The sequence below is a fragment of the Corvus kubaryi genome, unplaced genomic scaffold (assembly GCF_017639235.1).
Source record: "Corvus kubaryi isolate FWS band 111438036 unplaced genomic scaffold, C.kubaryi_AGA036_p1.0 138, whole genome shotgun sequence".
Lineage (NCBI taxonomy): Eukaryota > Metazoa > Chordata > Aves > Passeriformes > Corvidae > Corvus > Corvus kubaryi.
Window position 1 is genome coordinate 10,520,650 of NW_024580672.1, and position 10,299 is coordinate 10,530,948.

The window sequence follows — 10,299 nt, forward strand, 5'->3', positions numbered from 1 at the left end:
AAGATGCCCCTGTCCATGGCAGAGGGGTTAGACTAGATAGCTTTTTAAAGTCCCTTCCAACCCAAAACATTCCACGACTCCAAGACCGCATGCATCCCGACCCCGGGGCACGCGACCTCAGCTGCCTGGGGAGCACCAGCGGAGAAAGCCGGCTCGGGGGAGCTGAGCCCCGTGTTTCGCGCATGGCCCCCGCAGCAGCGCGGGGGGAGGATGCCGGGGGCTGGGGAGGCGGCGGGGCCCGGAGCGGCACCGCCAGGGGGCGGGCGGGCTCTGCGGCCCCGCTCCCGGGGCACCGGGAACCCGGCCGCTCCCGCTCCCGCCCCGACCGCCCGGCCCGCGGGGGGCTCGCCCGGCGTATGGCCGCCCTCCCCGGGCACACCCCGGGATGCGAAGGGTACCCCGCTCTGCTGCTCCTCCTATCCCTGCGAGAGGGGGGTGCGGCTGGCAGGGGTCTGTCCCCGGGGAGGTGCGGTTCCCCCGCCGTCCCGTGTGCCCACAGGCGCGGTCAGATCTCTCGGCAAATCCCGTTGCCCTGGGAAGTTCGTAAGAAGCGGGACATTCCTGCAGCTGAGCTGGGTGAAAGGATGCCGTAGCAGCTTCCCTGGGGGCTGGGGATGTTTGAGAGGTGTCGGTGGGCACAGCGCACCAGTGGCCTGTGCTGATGGTACAGGAAAGGATGTGGGCTGTGGATGGAGCCATGGCTGGGACAGCGCTAGGAAGGTGCCCAGCCCCTGCCAGGGCTGGCACCCCATCACCTCGCAGATTTCCCTGGCTATGTGCACCTGGAAGGGGTCAGGGATAATCTGTCTGCCAGACCTTGACTGTGCTTGTGCTCCGTGGAATTGCAGCTTGACTCCAGGGAAACAAGAGCCAGCAGACCATTTTTAACAAGGCGTTCTTGGAAGGGAGGACTGGGGGAGGCAGCTGGTACCAAGCCTGGTGAGGAGTGATGAGTGAGGGAGTGGGCACAGCTCGGTCCTGGAAGGGTGGTACTGTTGCCTGACATAGGGTAGAAGAAGATGTGCTGGCTGATGAGAAGGAGTATTTGGCCTCTTCAACGGTAAAAGGAGATTATTTCAGGCTGCTGGTGTCCTTCATGGTGTCTAGGTAGCTGGAACAGAGGCAGGCAGGACTGTCCTGGCAGGGGACAAAGGTGGCACCATGGGGGACATGAGGATGGTGGCAGGAGGCTTGAGGAGACAAAGCTTGCACACCCCAGTGTAGGACCAGTTCAGCTCAAGACTTTGTCATGAGTGCTGGCTGGTTCCCAGTGCTGCTGTAGGGCAACGCCAGGGGAAGTGAATGCCCCAAACCCAGAGGGAGCAGTGCAGGGGCTGGGGGGAGTTGGTACTGCCAAGCCCCTTTCTAAGTGACTTGGGGAGGTTTGCCTCCAAATCCCCAGCAATGTCACAGCCTTGATGTGCTCAGCCTGGGGAGAGGGAGATGAATGCTGAAATGTCAGGAGGCTGGGAGGGGGGATGCGCTCACACACAGCACTTAATGGGGAAGGATGGGATTACAGGGGTCACGCTAGGTGAGCAGCTTCCTTCGTGGAGCTGATGGTATCAAAGCAGGTGCCCCCGGCTGCAAATACCTTGGGCAAACAAACAGGGCTGTCTAAGAGCAGGTGGGCTCGGGTATGGCTGGGGGATGCTCAGTGATGGTGGGGGGCAGGAGGCTCTCTGTGCACAGGGAGTTGAAGCGTGGGGCTCCTGGTGCGAGGGCTGCCATGTCTTCCATAGGGTGAGGGGGGTAATCGAGTTGTGTTTCTATGTACATGTGTGAGCTCCCCATGCTGGAGACACGTGTAAGAGTGGAGCCCTTCCCTCTCCCAATGGGGGGTGGAGGTGCCAGTACCTGGGGAGCCAAATGATGCCCCAGATGATGGCTCTGGGATTTCTCTGGGACCTGATTTGCTCTGAGCATCCCTCCTCTCTGCTGCTTCAGGGCTCTGCATGCTGCTACAGCTGGTGATGGATGCCTTCCTGCTCTTGCAGCAGCGGGGAGCCCTGCCCGTGGCTGGGACATGCAGCAGAGAAACGTGGCTGTAGTGGGGCTTAATGTGGGGGTCACCATGCATGAGCACCGTGGCTGTGCACCCATGGTGCCACACACGCCGCAGCCCTCCCACACCAGCCTGCTGCTCCTGCTGAGAGGCTCGGGCTGCTCGCTGCAGGGCCTGGCTCAGGTGCAGCCTCACTGGGCTGGGGCTTGGCTGCCTCCTCCAGCTGGGTGGCTGGGCCAGGCCAGCAGCTCCCACAGGATGCTCTGATTTCAGAGGTCAGGTTTGAGTTGCTTTTTCAGGGGCAGAGGAGCAGGATGGGGAGCTGCTCTGCTGAGTGTGGCCAGGAAGTGGTTTTCCTTATGATGCCCCAGCCAGTCCTGCCCCATCAGAGTTCTGGCTGGGTTTCAACTCTTTGTGGCTTAGACCACGGCCCCAGGGCGGCTGAGAAGCGCAGCTGTGGCTGTGCTGTAGGTGGGGCTGGTCCCCTGCTCCATAAGCTCTCTGCTGCTGGTTCCCACGCTGATCTGGGGTAAAGTTTTTTTTCTTTGAGTCTCGGCTGCCTGGGCTTCGAAGGAAGCAAGGGAGACACCCCAGGAGATGCAGCACCCCATTATCCTGGGGTTCAGTGGCTCTGCAAGGTGGACAGAGAGCCGTGTGGTACCTTGGTGGCAGCAGGAGCCAGAAAAAGGGCCAGCGGAGCCACATTTAGCTGAGACTACCCTGATGGTGGGAGTGAGGAGTGTCCTGTTCTCTGAAGCGTTAGCTGACTGTGCAATCCCTGTTCCATCCCGACGGGCAGTAGGCACGGGTACCTCTGCTGTTGCCTCAGGGAGCCACCAGGGCAGGGCATGCTCTGGCACAGCTGAGCTGCGGGCAGATTGCAACCAAGACAGGCAGCAGCAGGATCTGGAAGGGCCAGTCAGCCACTAATTCCCATCCTCTTCCCATCAATATGCCTTGCAAAGGGAAATGGTGCTGATGCACTGTGTGGGAATGGCCTTCTCTGCTGGAGAACTGAAGCTCAGGTCTGGTGTCATCACTTGCTTGCTGGTGCTCAGACATGTGCTGGGTCCTCCCAGGGTGCCTCAAGTTTTTTGGGAGCATGGATGTGTGGCTGTTCACTCACTGAGTGTTCTGTGGGAGGAGAGGCCCCTCCAGCTCCACGGTGGATGCCTGGATACACATCCTGGCACAGGAGTTTGCTTATGCCCTAGGCGGTGGCAGGCTGTGATAATGTCGCTGCCTGTGGCGTGGACTCATGTCCCCAGCCCCACAGTGCAGCCCAGAATACAGGAGGGGGCTGTGTCCATGAAGGTACTGCTGTGGCAGCTGTGGTTTTTTGTTCTGCAGTGAGGGCACAGCTGGAGAAGCACAGGATAATCTTGGAGCAGGGGTGTGTGGGTTTAAATTCACAGACACTCCCAGACACGTAAAGCAGGTGTTAAAAGTGAATATGTTTGGGCTGTGGCAGAGAGCTCCATGCAGGACAGCCTGGGTTGAGGCTCCCTGCAGCTGTCCCACACTCCCCTGCTGAGCCCCCTGCGCAGCCGCCTCACGTCAGGGCAGTGTTGGCAGCTCTGTGCTCAGCACCCGCAGCCGAGATACCCGGAGGTCGCAGGTGTCCTGCCCTTCGACCCCTCCGAGGTGCAAATCTAATCGCTCTGGCCTCGGCTGTCTCTGACACTGGCAGGACTGTCAGTACTGGCCACACGTCCCTGCCAGCCTGGTGGCATCCAGGGGAACAGGGCCTGCACGGAGCATCTGGGCTGTGTCCCAGGGGGATTTAGGATCTCTGAGTTATTCTCTCAGGCCTGTCAGTGGCAGAGCCCTAGGCTGGATGGGCAGGATTTATCTTCTGTGGTATCCTTGGTGGTGATGTCTCTGCGTAGGGCCTGTGGGACAGCCACACCACTCCATGCCTCCAGTGCCTGCTCCCCTGACAGGCTCTTAGGCAGGCAGAGACCCCTGAGCTGCAGGGCATGCAGTTTTTGGGGCTGAATAGGAAGGGATGTTGCTGATGGGCAGAGTAGAGGATGAGGAGAGCAGAGGGGACAGGGACCTTGTCTGTGGCAGGTCTGTCCTGCTAGACCTCCTGATGCTCAGCTCACAGGGAAAAGCAGCATGGTCTAACAGCGGGGCTTGGACATTGGGAGGTAGGATTTTGGCTCCTGGGAAAAAAATGGCAGTAGAATGTTTGGAGAGCTCTCAAACTCCATCTGAACTCACTGGGCTCCTGTACCTGGCTGGCTCCCTGCAGCCCTGACCCATCCCTGCACACCTTTGAGATGGTGTCTGCACCATGATGGCAGCTTGGGTTGTGCATGCCGTGGCCATGCTGCCGGGTGGCATGAGGTCCCCTACCACAGCTGGTACTGGGGAGAAGCCAGTTACAGACTGTCTCCAGGCTCTGGCTGTTGTTTTACCTGTGACCATATGTTCCTCACCTTCCCAAAACACAGAGGTCTGTAGGGCAGCACAGAGACCAGGCATGGCCTGGGTGCCGAAGATGGAAAGGGGTGCAGCTCCTGTGCCAATCCCCATCCTAGCATGGGGCCGGGGCTGTAGGGCGGACAGAAGATGAAGGGCTGGGCTTGGATGAGGACTAGCAGGGGGGTTGGGGCAGGTCCATGGTGTGGTGATCCACAGAAAGGGGGGGGGGGCGGCTGCAGCCACGCCTGGACAACAGCAAGTGCCATGGGAAGTGTGTCCAACACTCCTTTGGGGTTCACTCCCATTGGCCCCACTGTCTCCCCCCATAGCCCCAGCTCTCGCAGGGCCATGTGGGGTGCCCCAGGGCCTGGCTCCTCAGGGCCAGGGTCAGGAAGAGCTGTGGCTCTGCTGGGCTGGGATGTCAAAGGGCCCTAACCCTGGTGTTTTGCAAACTCCTGGGGTCAGCAGTTCAGCTGCCACTGACACAGAGGCCCAGAGACACACACGGGCATTTTGGGTGGATGCTGTAAGCAAACAAACTAAGGTAGAGTTACAGCCGACGTACAGCCCCCCCCCCCCCCCCGGGCCATGCTGTTGGTTTTAGGCTTAATCCCACTGCAGGCTGGGCGCAGAAGTCCTCTTCCTAAGAGGACCCAAACCAAACCAAATTGCCTGATGGGGCTGGCTGGGAAGTGAGGCAAGAAAGGAAGAGCATTTTGTGTGTCTGTCTCAGCTACTCATGATACTGAAGGAGCCACAGACTCCATCCCACAGACAGGACAGTGACACCTGGCATTGAGTGATGGCTCCCATCTTCCTGGGTGGCCAGTGGAGCCCCTTCCTACCCAGCCTGGCTTTGACCCCCCTCTTCCCAGCCCTGCCTGATGATGTGTGGCTGGAGACCCTCAGGAGGGTGCTGCTGCTTGGGCTGGGGCTATGATGCTTGGGAAGTTGTGTCAGCCAGGGATGTCTTGGGACCAAGTCCTAGAGGCGCTGTTTGGTCTGTACAAGAGGGTCAGGAATGGAGTGGAGCTTCCCAAGTGCCATGAGCACACACATCCTCATCCACATGTCCATGTGTGCCACCCCTTCCCCATGCAGGCGTGTCATGGCCATTCCTGGTCAGGCTGCTTGTTTGCTGACCCCTGTTCGATGCAGAGCAGAATTGCACAGAAATACTCAACCTCGGGTTTAAATCATGCAGGGTTGGAGATGTCACCTTCTCCCTAAGCTGGTCCCATGTGAACTGGGAGCCTTTGGTTTTTGTTTCTGGCTTGCCTAGCTCAAGCCCAGCTGCGATACTCTGTGTGGACCCCTTCCTGAGCTGGGTAGCTGCAGAGCCATCCCAGTTCTCTCTGCTTACCGATGGATGGGGCCTGAGCAGGTGTCTCCCCTTCAGTGCCCTCCATAAGGCTTTGGCCTCGCTCAGCTCTGCCAGATCATTACCCACGTGCCTGGCTCACCCCAAGTGCTGGGTGGGGATACCAGAGATGAGAACAGCACCGGCCTCAGCAGAGCCAAATGCAGGGGATGCTTAACACCATTGGAAAATCCATGTATGCATCCATGGACCATCCTGGGTGACGGGATGACACCCTGCTCTGCCTGGGGACCAGGAGTGAAGCTGCCACATGCTGAGCTGCCCAGGCTGCCCCTGCTATGCCAGCAGCCCTGCTGTTGTGAGTGGTGACTCTCCTCCCTATTGCCTAGGCTGGATGGAAAGCAGAGCCCAGCTTTGTCTCCTCTGATCTGCAGGAGTGCTGCTGCCTAGGAGCCAGCACGTGGCCACTGAAGGATGGTGAAGCCAATATTGACACCTGCAATTCCAGGAGCACAGACTGAAATTATGGAAGCAAAGGTTGTGTTTCTAGAGTGCTGCTGGGCAGGAGGGACAGGAGGTGGTGAAGGGCAGAAGTCAGCCCAATTCCCTGAAACGAAGCTGTGAGAGCAGGCTGCTGAAAAGTGACCAGACAGGGCCATGTCACCCAGTTTGGTCCTGCACAGGGGTGGGCACAGCTCCAGGGGGCTGTGACCAGAACACAGGGGCAGTCTCCTGGCCTGGTGTTCCCACCGCCCACAAAACATGCCTCAGTCTTGCTGCTAGTAATTGAATAGAGAGAAGAATTAATTGTGAGTGGGCTGTGTCTCCCCTTCCCAGGGCTCCTCGTTTGCCCCGGGGCTGCCTTGGTGCTGTGGGTAGTGAAGACAAGGTCATTCCCATGTAACACATCCCAGTGGGGTTTCACCAAGTTCCTTCCCTTTGGGGGGTGGGGGCAGGTTAATGGTGAGCAGTGGGATTGCCCCAGGCTGCTCCGTGCTGTTCAGCCATGGAGGACTGCTGTTGCCTCTGAAACGCCCCATTAAAACCACAGTGAAGGATCAGCAGGCAGGGCTGGGGGCACTGGACTGGCGGGCTGGGAAGAGTGAGGGTGGAGTGGGCTAGTATCCCTCTGGCTTTGCTGGGAAGCCCCCGTGCCTTTATTTTGGGGTGGAAAAAGTTGGTTTATGGCCAAGCATCCTCCAGGCATGGCTGTAAAACATTACAGGATCCTGGGTTTTGTGCATTTTGGCTGTTCTTCATAAGGTGTTGGAGCAGAGAGAGATGCTCAGGTATTGGGCAGTGCTTCTTGCGCTTCAGTGTCCTCATCTTCGTGTGTCCCAGTCTTTGGCTAACCCTCAACCCCCCTGCCTACACTGCCTGTCCCCTTTCGCAGTCCCCAGGCTGTCTGAGTTCTCTGCACCTGCAGAGAGGAGCTTTCCTCTCCCTCTGGCTCGCTCAGTGCTGCTGTGTGCTGCTGCAGGTACTGCTCTCCTCCATCAGTCGGGATTAGCGCTGTGGTCCTGTCTATGTCCCTGCCTGGCAGGAGCAGGGAACTGTGCCTATTGGCCTCTCTCTGTGAGTGACAGCAGTGTCCTGGTTGCTCCTCCACCTGATAGTTTCCCCTGAAACTATTCACTGGTAGTTCCCCCTGAAAGAGGTATTCAAGGCAAAACTCCTGTGGGTGTTTTGCTGGCTTCCCCTCACCCCAGATTCTCCTAGGCTCCTCTTATGACATGAACTCCCAGTTTGCTAGAAGCCCTTGTTTCCATTCAGCCCAGTTTGGCCTGCTTGCCCCTAAAGCTGTGGTTGGTGTTGTTTTTCTTGTTTCTGCCTTTCTGAAATAAGGGATGCTAGTGGAGAGGTTTCAGGCTGATGCTCCTTGCTGGCTTTGATCTCTTGTGGGGAGCAGGAGCTGGAACTGCTGTTCGTCACCCTGCACAAGGAAGGGGGTGTATGTGGACCATTTCTGATGTGGACTGGGATAGATGGGGGTGATGAAGAAGCAGGCAGGAAGTTGGAGCTGGAACCTGTCTGTGTCCTGCAGATGTGCTAAGGGACATCCTGGGAAAGAGAAGGTATGGTGCTGGGGTGGCTCTGGGTGTGGGGGTGCCATGCTGAGCATCACAAGGGGAATGGGAAGAGCTTTCCTCAGCCCCCACTGTGCTCTCTCCAGTCTCTGCTGTACAGCGGCACAGACCCCTCCCAGAGTCTCACAGTCCCTCTCCTGCTGTCCCTTCCTTCTCAAATCCTCTCCTGGTCTGCTTCCTGTCTTACCACAGTCTAGGCTGCTCCAGGAGCTGCCTCCACAGTTTCCAGCTGCCAGGAGGCTCTGTGTAGGGTGAAGGACATGGGCAAAGTTTGAGAGCAAGCCTGGACCCCAGCCAGGCTGGGACAGACACCTCCGTGTCCTGATTCCTCTCTCAGCTCCTGCTTCTTGGTGTCGTAGCCTTGCGGCTGCACCTTGGGAAAACAAAACTCAGCTTTGTGGGAAAGGGGATGGGAGGGCTGCAGCTCACATGCCTGCTGCATCATCTGCAGCATTTAACATCCCTGATGAACATAAAACACATGAGGTCTTCTCTGAAGAAAAACACTTCTGTACCTGACCAGTCTAAACATGGTCCCAGTTCTGCAGACCAGGGCAGTGGAGCAGTGGGGTAGCAGGACAAGATCTGATGGGACCATGCTGGTGAGCCTCTTCCAGGGATCACAGCCCAGTGGCTGCTTCAAGTGCTGGGGGCACAGCAGGTCCCCAAGTCTTTCTGCCACAAGGGGCTTTCTTCCACCATCTCCACAGCAGTTTGGCCTGAGGCCCAGCTGGTCTCAGGAGCACAGGGCTGGAGTTTCTCTTCTCCCCAGGAGAGCCAGACAAGCCATTTAGCCTCACTGCCTGGGGATGGAGGGGACCCTCACCCCGTGGACCAGGGGGCTTATCTCAGATGGCCTGTGAAGGAGCTGACAGGCACGCAGATTTCCCTTGTGCTGCCTGGCACGGGAGAGAGCCTATCCAAAAAGGTTTTTTACTTAAAAACAAAAGGCGGTGGGGGGTGTCACACTTGATATGAACACAGGTGGGCTGGGAAGCACCAAGGGAAGAAGGCAAATGCCTCTGTGCAGGCACCTGGCTTCCCTGCAAGGAGCAGACTGTGGGCATGATCCAAGGCAGCAGCAGAGGTGGAATGAGCCCAGCAGCCATGATGCTGCTGGTCCCTGGCTGTCACCAACCTTCTCATTTCTCTTCCCTTCCCGAAGGTGGGGTAGGATGGGGCCTGTGGAGGCTTTGGCTGTAGGCCTGGGGATGACTGACAGGAGCATCGTCTGTCATCTGCTGTCAGGGGAAGTGTGGCCGCTCCTGGGTGATCCCACACTGGCTTGATTTTACAGCCATGACTGGCACTTGAGCCTGTTTGCCGAGGGCAGGGGGCACACAGAACTGTCAGCTTGTGGCTGCCTCTGACCCCGTACAGGACACCATAAATCTCCCAATTTAAGGCAGCCCAGACTATTCTGGACACGGTGCTATTGAGTAGACTGTAGTGTGCAGGATAATGTGTGCCTGATCCTGTGCCTACCAGGGGTAAAGTGGAGACGGCCACTGGTGAAGGAGAGCAGCATCTGGGAAATAGACTAAATTCCTTGAATTTTTTATGTATAAAAAAGTGGGGATTGTCTGAATTTAGAACATCAGGAGTGTCTAGTGCTTCCTGCTTTGGTTTTGCCTGGTTTTCCTTAGGCAGTGCAGAGAGGGGAATATGAGGATCCACCTCATCCGTGCTGTGGTACATCAGCTGTTCACACAGCTCATCCTGGAGGATTTTTCCCCTGACCATGTGCTGTAGTGATGAGCTGAGTGTGTGAATGTGTCCTGCCCTTGGAAACCAGCTCCTGCTTCTGCCAAGCACCTTCAGTGCCTGTCTTGCCTGTTCCTGTGGTCCTCCTAAATGCTTCCAGTTAAATGCAGGCTTGGCCCAAGACTTCTTTCTACACATAGGATGCCCCCTCAGAAACATCCTTAAAATCTTTTGCACCAAAAAAAAGGAAAGAAAATGAACAAGGACCTGAATTTTGGGGGAATTTTGGCCAGCACAAGGCAGTTGCTCATTCTGTGCTGTACTGGGTTTGTTAATACTGATACAGGGACTGTTTTCTCCTTGGGCCCTGTGGGGTCAGCCCAGTGGTGGGGCAGTGCCCAGGCTCCCGCACCTGCTTGCAGCACCCCTCAGCAGTGAGGATGCTGGGCAAGATCAGGTGAGAACCCTGGGAGATCCATCCCCAGAGGTGACAGTAGGCAGAGTTTTGGGGTGACGCATTGTATGGTGGGGAGAGGTGTTGGTGCTCTTGTGTCTAGGGTTGCTGGGTGCCTGAGCAAGCGGAAAGGTGCGCAAGCTGCGTGTCAGTGTGCACACGAGAGAGAGAACTGTCCCGTGGCTGCAGCTGTGTGTCTGTGTGTGAGGCAGAGGGGTGTATTTTGCGGGTAGGGGTAAGCAAAGCGAAGGGTGAATAACTGTGCTGGGGGGTGCACAGTGTGCCAGGGGTGCAAGTG